The sequence below is a fragment of the Sander lucioperca genome, chromosome 14, assembly GCF_008315115.2.
Source record: "Sander lucioperca isolate FBNREF2018 chromosome 14, SLUC_FBN_1.2, whole genome shotgun sequence".
Lineage (NCBI taxonomy): Eukaryota > Metazoa > Chordata > Actinopteri > Perciformes > Percidae > Sander > Sander lucioperca.
In genome coordinates, this window is record NC_050186.1 from 16,508,439 (window position 1) to 16,517,932 (window position 9,494).

Genomic DNA, 9,494 nt, shown 5'->3' on the forward strand with positions numbered 1-9,494 from the left:
ACAGTGCGGACAGTCTGTATTAAATATCTGATTTGAGAAACAAATCGGATTTGCCTGTAGTCTGAACGTAGCCTACTGCAGCCTAATGTGCAGTGTGCAGTCATAGTGCAGCACAATTTACCAAGTCAGTGACTGGCCTCAGACAGGAAGGAAGGGCTTCATCCCCCAGTCAGCCCTAGGGTAATTTGAACTCAGGCCTTTTTTCTTTTTTTTCTTTTTTAGCTTTGAGGCAGTACTGAGCTACCATGTGTCATTTGTTCAATTTGAGTAATTCAAATTAGATATACTGTAGTGCTTAAATTTGGAATTTGCGTAAATAGAGTTATTGGTCTTACTAATGATGCACATCAAAGTTCTACGACGGGTTTTCCATTTACAGAGCTGCTTAGATGCACTGTTAGACACAAAGGATTTATCAATTGGAAACTTGAGGCTTTTGAGATAGCTCATCTGGTAAGAGTGAAAAATGACTCGCTGGCTCTTTTTTTATACTTCTTGCTAGGCAACATCATAATACCATTGGGGGTAGGTCCATTAAAAAGAACTGCTGGGATGTTATTCATAATCCAGTTGCTAAGCCAACCGGGACAAAAATAATGTAAAAATAAAACTTGATGACGAGGTGAATCAGCAGGAGAGCTTCCTGGAACACCAAAGTTAACTTATGAAAAATACTAAAGAATCACATGGTTCTAACTCCTGACTGTTTTGAATAGGATTAAAGTGTCCATATTATGAAAAAAACACTTTTTCTGGGATTTGGGGTGTTATTTTGTGTCTCTGGTGCTTCCACACACATACAAACTTGGAAAAAAAAACATCCATGCTGTTTTGAGTGAGATACGGGTTTCTGAATGTGTCCTGCCTTCAGTCTCCGGGTGAGCTGTTCAAAATCTGCACGGCTTTCTACATCAGTAGCCGAGACGAGGTGGCTAACCGCTAGCATGCTAGCGCTAGCATGCTAGCGCTAGCATGCTACCTAAAACACACACAAGTTCAACATAATCTACAAAAGAACTACTTACATGTCCCTGTTCTGCAGGTATTCCACGCTAAGTTGGAAGTGCACCCTCATTTAGAAGAAGTCTCCTGGCTAATCCTACCTTCTAACTGACCAAAGTTACTCACTCTGTAGCTAAAACAGAGACCTGAACACAGGGTAAAAAGAGGAGCTGCAGCAATGTGCGGTACAACAAAAATATGGTGTTTTTTTTTAAATTAAACCATGTAAACCTATTCAAAATACAACATCAAAATACAATTATGAACCTGAAAATGAGCATAATATGTCTGCTTTAAGTAAACATGGTGGCTGAAGCGTCCAGTCAAAATGACACACAGTCTATAGTAGGACAGCACACACAGCCTGGCACACACCCACAGCAGCCAGGCCCATTTACACACCCACAGCAACTGGCGGGCCGGGTTGCCGATTCGGGCTGAAAGACACGTTAGTTACGTACGTTAGTTACGTACGTTAGTTATGTACGTTAGTGACATCTATTTTGCTTGTGTTTATGTGATTGTGGCATTTGTTGTGGAGTTGTTTATTCATGCGTTTATTAGACTGAAAGAGCTACGAGAGCTTGTGGAACGTAGCAAGCTTGTGCTACTCACATGGGATGAATGAAACAACACTGATGCTATACGCTCTAACGTTAGTAGTAAAATCGTTTTCATATAGTAGGGGAGGGGTTATGTTATATGACTCCAGTGCATCATCAAACAATGATTTCAGGCTGCCCAAAGAATCCTGGCCACAGAAATGGTGAAAAACTGTTTACTGGTCACAACGCCACAATTACGTACTACACAGTTAACAGTCTTTTTACGTTTTTAACAGGTATTTTCTAACATGTATAATGTGTTCAAAAAGAAATCACTTATTTTGCTTTACCCGGACTTTAATCAGTTTGATCGTTCTCACTGAATTTCTATGTTTAGAATTTTAATGAAGCTTTATCTATAGTGATGGAAATTCCTGTTCTTCACTTTAACTTTTAACTTTAAACATGCATTCATTTATGTTTAGGCCAACACAACATTGACATATTGCCACAGACAGTATATGATAATGGACCAACAGATCCCGTTGCTCTGGACGGAGACCAGTAAAGGCCATTAGAAGCACTTTTCCGGTGAGCGCTGAGCGTTACTGCGCAGCCTCCAACTGAGAGAGACGACGTAAATGTGCCGTGAGCAACGTGTCAGAAAGTTGTAAGTCTTCTGGTAGCTGTGCCAAGAGAAATCTCAATCATTCCCAATCTTGCAGAGACGGAGAGCGTAGGTATATGTAAGGAGATAACATAGGCACGGGCTAATTATTGCTAACTAAAATGCTAGTTAACATTAGTAATTACACTTAAACAGCTAATGTGAGACGAAACTGCCTGTGTGCTTCTCCTGTACTGTACGGTAATTTCTCTACTTTGCGACAGTAAGTTGCGTGGTTATGACACAATCGTTAGCCTATTTTTACAAAAACGTCTGCTATGGAGCCATAACGTGAGGTACAAGGTAATGGAACCTTTTATACATTGTCGTGTTTCTTTAGAAATAAACAATGGACAAATAGAGTCTTTCAATGCTTCAGATGTAAAGTTATTCGCTGTCAAAGTGGCGCCAAAATGAATGGAGGTGATGGCTTGGTAGCATCAAAATGGCGCCATAGGAGGTTCGGGTTGTGAGGAGACGCTTACCCCCTTGCATATTACCACCTTATAAAGTTGATATGGCAAACATGTTAGCAAATAGTTGCCTGTTACTAGCCACCCAATGAATGTCTGAAAAAATAGAAGATTTAATAGAAGAGAAAATATCTGCTTAAGCTGCTAAATGCTCCACTATATTCACCAGCTAGTCTCACATTTTACTCAATGGTGTTTTTTTCCTCCAACGGCGCCTTCCAGGCTGCTAACCCTAACCTTAACCCTAAACATAACCATTGCCACGCTGCCTGGGAGGAGACGTTGGGGGCAAAAAACACCAAAGACCTCACATTTTGTTGGTCTACTGTTTGCCGCTGGGCAAGTAAAATATGCTAAAATGCGCCATAAATTGAAGTAGTCCTGTGATCCATTGTTACTATAAAAATATCGACTATAGCCGCTTTAACTCAACTTGTGAAAATAACCAACCACAACAAATCATGTGCATCTTGAATCGTGCAGGAATGGTTAAAGTTCACCCAAATCACAACCAACCGCCCTCTTTCAATGACTTAAAATCTATTCTGGTGTGTTTGCACCAGGGCAGGACACTGTAACAAATGGTTTACCAGGGAAAAGAAGAGAGAAGAAAGTGTTAAAGAGAAAAAAGCTGAGGCAAAGTGAGAAGGTCTTTCACGAGAACACCAGGCAGAGAGACATGCCCGGTCTCTGCCAGGTCATTAATTCTGTCTGTGCCTGTGTGAGTGTTGCAGACAAGTGTTTGGTACCACAGTCTGGTTTTCAGCATTTCTGATCTTCTGGCATCAGACGTGCTGCTAACACCTATCCATCATGAAGAGCACAAAGTAAACATTTTTGATAAACTCCACAACACTGCCTCCCTTGACCCCCTGACCTTTTACCATACCTATGCATCCCAAATTTCACAAGAGGCTTTTCCTCTCCATTAAATGTTAATGGATGCTACAAAATGAGAGCAGCAGCGGAACATTTGGGGTTGTACAGAATAGTAATTGTAAGGCCTGGTTACCAAATGTGACTGGTACTAACAGATGGATTTGAATACCAATTCCAACTAAAAATTTAAATACAGTATTCAGACTGACTATTGCTGCATAAATGAACTACTGCTATGATTTAGAGCTCAGAGGAAAAAAAGTGGTTGTGTCATCCAGCTGCATAACTCACTTCCTGTTACTTTTTCTAGTCATGATGATCGACTTAAGAGTATAATGACTGCAATAACATTTTCTTGGAAAAAGAGGTCAGATCTTACAGTGGCATCATTTTAAAAGCATAAAAAGATCTGGGTTTTTAAAATGCATTGTTTCATAAAGCTGAAACAAATTGAAATGACTTTAGTCAGTTTATTGACTTGCACTGCAATAATGTGATGCAGTAAGCCCAAATATTGCCTAATTACAGGTAGGTAGCATTGCCAGAGGGGGAAGGTACAACATTACAACAAATCTAAACTTACACTACAAGTTCTGCATTCAACATCCTACTCAAGTCCAAGTAAAGAGCATTATCAGCATACTTAAAGTATCAAAAGAAAAAGTACTTGTTTCACAGAAGAATGGCGCATGTCCATAGGTGTAATTTACAGGGGGGATGGGGGGTTACGACCCCCCAATACTGAAAACTGGCCAGTGCAACCCACCCCAAACACCTATTATAATTTCCTTTACATAAATAAAGACATTTGCATCCTAACTTGATGCAGAAAAGGCACAAATTGTCACAGAAAAATCCACCAGAATGCAGGAAATGAAGTGTTTGATACCCCAGTGTTTCCCACACATAGACTAATGTGTGGCGGTACGCCTCACTATCAACACCGGCTGCCGCACATTGCATTTCGTTATTCTTTTTTTTTTTTAAACGCTATTTAAAACACGTTCTTCTGCATTTCCTTTCCCTGCTCTCCTCCATCTCTCTGTCACTTGTGTCTCGCTCACATACACACACACACACACACACACACACACACACACAGCTCCTCCCACCATGCGGTGTCATAGACTGTATATAAGAATGGACCAACAGATCCCATTGCTCTGGACGGAGACCAGTGAAGGCTGTTAGAAGCACTTTTCTGGTGAGCGCTGAGCGTTACTGCGCAGCCTCCAACTGAGAGAGACGACGTTAATGTGACGTGAGCAACCTGTCTGAAAGTTGTAAGTCTTCTGGTAGCTGTGCCAAGAAAAATCTCAATCATTCCCAATCTTGCAGAGACGGAGAGCGTAGGTATATGTAGACAAAACTGCCTGCGCGGTTCTCCTGTACTATACGGTAATTTCTCTACTATGCGACAGTAAGTCGCGTGGTTATGACACAATCGTTAGCCTATTTTTACAAAAACTTCTGCTACGGAGCCATAACGTGAGGTACAAGGTAATGGAGCCTTTTATACATTGTCGTGTTTCTTTAGAAATAAACACTGGACAAATAGAGTCTTTAAATGCTTCAGATGTAAAGTTATTCTCTGTCAAAGTGGCGCCAAAATGAATGGCAGTCAATGGAATGCTAACGGGGGGTGATCGCTTTGTAGCATTAAAATGGCGCCATAGGAGGTTCGAGTTCTGAAGCGAAGCTTACCCCCTTGGTTAAGGTGAGGGTTATCTGCCTGTAAGGTGACATTGGAGGCTTAAAACACCATCGAGCCCACCGTGCACACAGCCTCTGTCTCCATAAAGGAGAGAAGACGGCTGGCGAAATTCACAAGTTCACTAAAGGTTGGTATCTATCTTGTAAATGCCTTTACACAATCACACATTCACAATCACCGACCCGACTCTTAGCAAACAAGCGATTGTGCCTGCTCTAGAAAGTTAACTAGTCGCAAGTTTGCGGTAAAATGCAGTTGGGTTGTCGAGGTCAAAACACTATATAGCAGCTGGAATAAATAAACGTATAATAAATAATGTTATGTCATTTTTTACTCTTAACCCCCCCCCCCGGCCACAAATTGCTTTTCAATCTGTGGGAAAAACTGTACCTTCAAAGTTTCAATTTTGCTCAAAAGTGGAGATCTCAACCTTCCCAATGTTGAACCCAAAGTTATGCCCTTGCGCATGTCAGTGATATATAATATATTACATTATTAGATTGTTAATACTGATGCAACAATTACAGAGATGATAATGAAGATACGAAAAAACCTAAAGGTCTGCTTAAAAAATTTGTTTAGATTTTTTTGATTTTTCTTTAGTTTTTGTTCAATATTAGATGATTGTACATCTTTCTGAATTAAACTGTTATTTAAATGAAACCCTTTGAGATGATTAGAGAGGAAGTCTCTTTGGTGGAAGTGTGAAAAACTCACAGACATCTGAAATGTCATAAAGAGACCCAACTACACACTGCCAGAAAGGTTGCACTGGTATTATCTGTAACAATGCATTGTGTTTATTAGACTGTAAATCTTAATCTAAAGAGTAACTATAGCTGTCAAATAAATTTAGGGTAGTAAAAAGTACCTCAAAATTGTATTTGAGTACAGTTACTTGAGTAAATGTCATTTGTTACTTTCCACCCCTGGGCATAGCTGACCCTGATTTCCACATTTATCTTGCTCTATCACTTACGTACAGTACATGACGGCTTCATTTGAATTGCATCACTGCATTTGTCTTACTTTGCAATTATAAGCATAAAAGTGGATACTACAAGTAGGTTGTCCATTGTTACAAGAGGTAGCAGAGTTTACAGCAAAGTGGTGAATGACTAAGGTGTTTTTCACCGGGAATGACTAAAGCAAAGCTAACAAATAATAATTTAATTAATGAACCTTGGTATTGCCAAACAGACTGCAGTGGAAGGACGTAAGGAAACACATAAAAAAAAAGGTTTGTTGTTGCATCACGTCCATGGCAACTAACTGGGATTGTCCATTTGTTGAAGTGTTCTTTTCTGCATGTGAACGTAGGAGGAGACTTTTTCGGGGATCACCTGTGGAAGTGCAGATTTTGTCAGATGGTAATATGTGCTGGGCTCTGAGCGGGGAACAGGAAATCCCTTTATCACCATGACAACGCCGTGCACCTGCGTCGGAATGGCGTCAACCGAGTCCCTTCGTCTCACAGCAATATTTTTTTCTCAGTAAAAAATCAAAGGAACGCTTGCCCTTCAGCTTGAGTCATCTAATAAACTTAGTGTCAGGAACAGGATGTAACACAGTACTTGGTGCTCTGATTAGACCACTTATCGCCAATTGTAGAATGACTGTGCCCTGGCATTTTCCAAGCTCCTGATGCAATCCTAATCAATAGCAAATAACTTAGCTACACTCTGGCCAGCTTTTCAGTTTTAATTTCCAGAGTTGTCAGAATGCTTTATGGACTAACCCTGGAAAAGTCAGTTATATTATCTCTTAATTCCTTAATCACTTTTAAAGTAATGTATTCCTGATGATCTACAATAGGCAAAATGTGTGGAAGTTAAAAGTGAGGGAAAGTGGATTTATGGGAGATGGTGATTTTCCACCAACTTCCTTCATTATCCATTAAATCTCCCCCTGCTTACTCACTTTACTTTGTGGACAGTGACTGTTTACAGTATGCAGCGCCTGGGTAACAAATGAAACTTGAACAGATCAGACTGATCAGAGACTATTTACTCTCAGATGAGTTTTGGTCACTGACAATAGAGTCTCAGGGAGTCTAAGGTGGACAAGAGCCTCTTAGATACCTTTGGCTCAGTAAGCTTGGTCCTCGAGTGGGTCCTTATTAATTAGACTCAGTGATGGCACAAAGAGACATCAACTTTTATCATCTTTGTAATTTGAAATTCATGCTAATCCCAACAAATTGAAAATGGAAATGAAATGAAAATCTACTAAGATACAACACAAAGGACATCCAAGACACTTTAATCATCATCATCTTCCTTTGAGAAATGTAGCTCAGCGTAAATTCTTTCAGGGAGACTTCAATAACTTTATCACTTCTCTCCTAAACTGATCAGCTGTTTTCGAGGGAGTCACTTTTCAGTTAAACCAATCAGAATCTGCCGTGTATTTCACAAGCCAATCACAGCATGACATCCATGTTTTAAATCTGTTCTCTCCTCTGCGGCTGTCAGTTGTCATTTCAGGAAAGAGTCCGACCATCCTCCTCCCCTTCCACCTCCAGGCATCTTTACCCGCGGCACTCTCGGTCTTATTCCGGCTGACTGCTCCCTTCGACTCCTTCCGGTCTTCGTGCCCCTTTATCGCCACCACCAGTGTCTAGACTCCATTGGGGGATATGTCTGGGTTTTTTAACCCTTTACTGTGTCTCTCTCACAGTAACATCTGGACACTCCCACAAGACCTTCACACTCTGCCTGGTGACTAGAGCCATACGGCATATTCAGTAGACTCACCCTTCACACTCACTTGTAGAAGCAACACCCTTCCCACCCTCAGACTAACACTTAAAACTCACAGTTCAGGTCCCCTCATTCTAAACAGTAGATGTTTGCAAATGTGATCATCTGTCATAGTCCCTTCATTTCTACACCTCATGTCTGATTCACTTGACCTCTGCTGTTTCATCGTTCTCTGCCTTTCAAACATGCATACACACACACTCACACTCATGAACACAGTGTTTCCAAGGCCTGTTTACTTTTCAACCTTTGATAATCGCTGAAGCTCATCGCAAAGTCTGCTCAGACTGTCAGGGTTTTGGTAGAGATGAACAGAGAGCAGATGGCTCAAGTAGAATATGAGAATCTCTCAGGCAACACGGTAATCTGGTGGTAAACAAGCTGAGTTTGAGTACAGTATTGAAATATTAGATAAGAACCGGGAAGTGCAGTATGTGATGATTGACGTGGGAAAACTTTTGAACTTTGGTGAAATTGTAAAAAGGAAACATTTCTGGCATGAAAATCTACTCAGATACAAAGACTGTGTGTTTTTATTTAAAGTATATTTACTGTGAAGAGATTTTTACCAGCCTGATCTCAACAGGTACATAATCTGTCAATCCTAAAGGCAAATTTATTGTTGTATGTAGGCTCTACGCAAGTGGCCTATGTGGTTGTAAGCATTTATACTTGTGCGCTGGTGTGTGCAATTAAGGTGGGGTTTCTATGTCACTGTTGAGTTTCTTTGTGTAGGTACTTCAAACAATAGCGACTGAATTGAGCGGGTCATGTTGGAGCTAAGAAACTTTGAACAACAGTTACTTCTACTAAAATTACTGCAACGCAGAAAATAGAGAAGACGTTGGAGGGTACATTTTCTGTTGATTGTTTGAGTATGATTTTAAAGGTTCCATGGCATGAAAATGTCACTTTATGGGGTTTGTTAACATTAATATGAGTTCCCCCAGCCTGCCTATGGTCCCCCAGTGGCTAGATATGGTGATAGGCGTAAACCGAGCCCTGGGTATCCTGCTCTGCCTTTGAAAAAATGAAAGCTCAGATGGGCCGATCTGGAATCTCCTCCTTATGAGGTCAGAAGGAGCAAGGTTACCTCCCCTTTCTCTGCTTTGCCCGCCCAGAGAATTTGGCCCACCCATGAGAAAGAGAGAGACATCATGGCTTGCAAACAAGCAAAGTGGCAGTTGGTGAAGGCCACACCCCCACCCTCCACCTTGCCCCCCCCTCTCTCCTCCTCAATAGCATTTAAAGCTACAGACACAGAAATGGCCCATACTAAGGAAAGCTCATTGTGGGACTGGCTCTAGTGGCTGTAATTCTGCACCAAGGCTGAATTTCGGGAAAGAGACTTCAGATACAGTATTAGGGGACCACTAAGGCCTATATAAAAGCATCCAAAAAGCAGCATGTCATAGGAAATTTAACAATTATACAAGCTATAATACCCCCTTT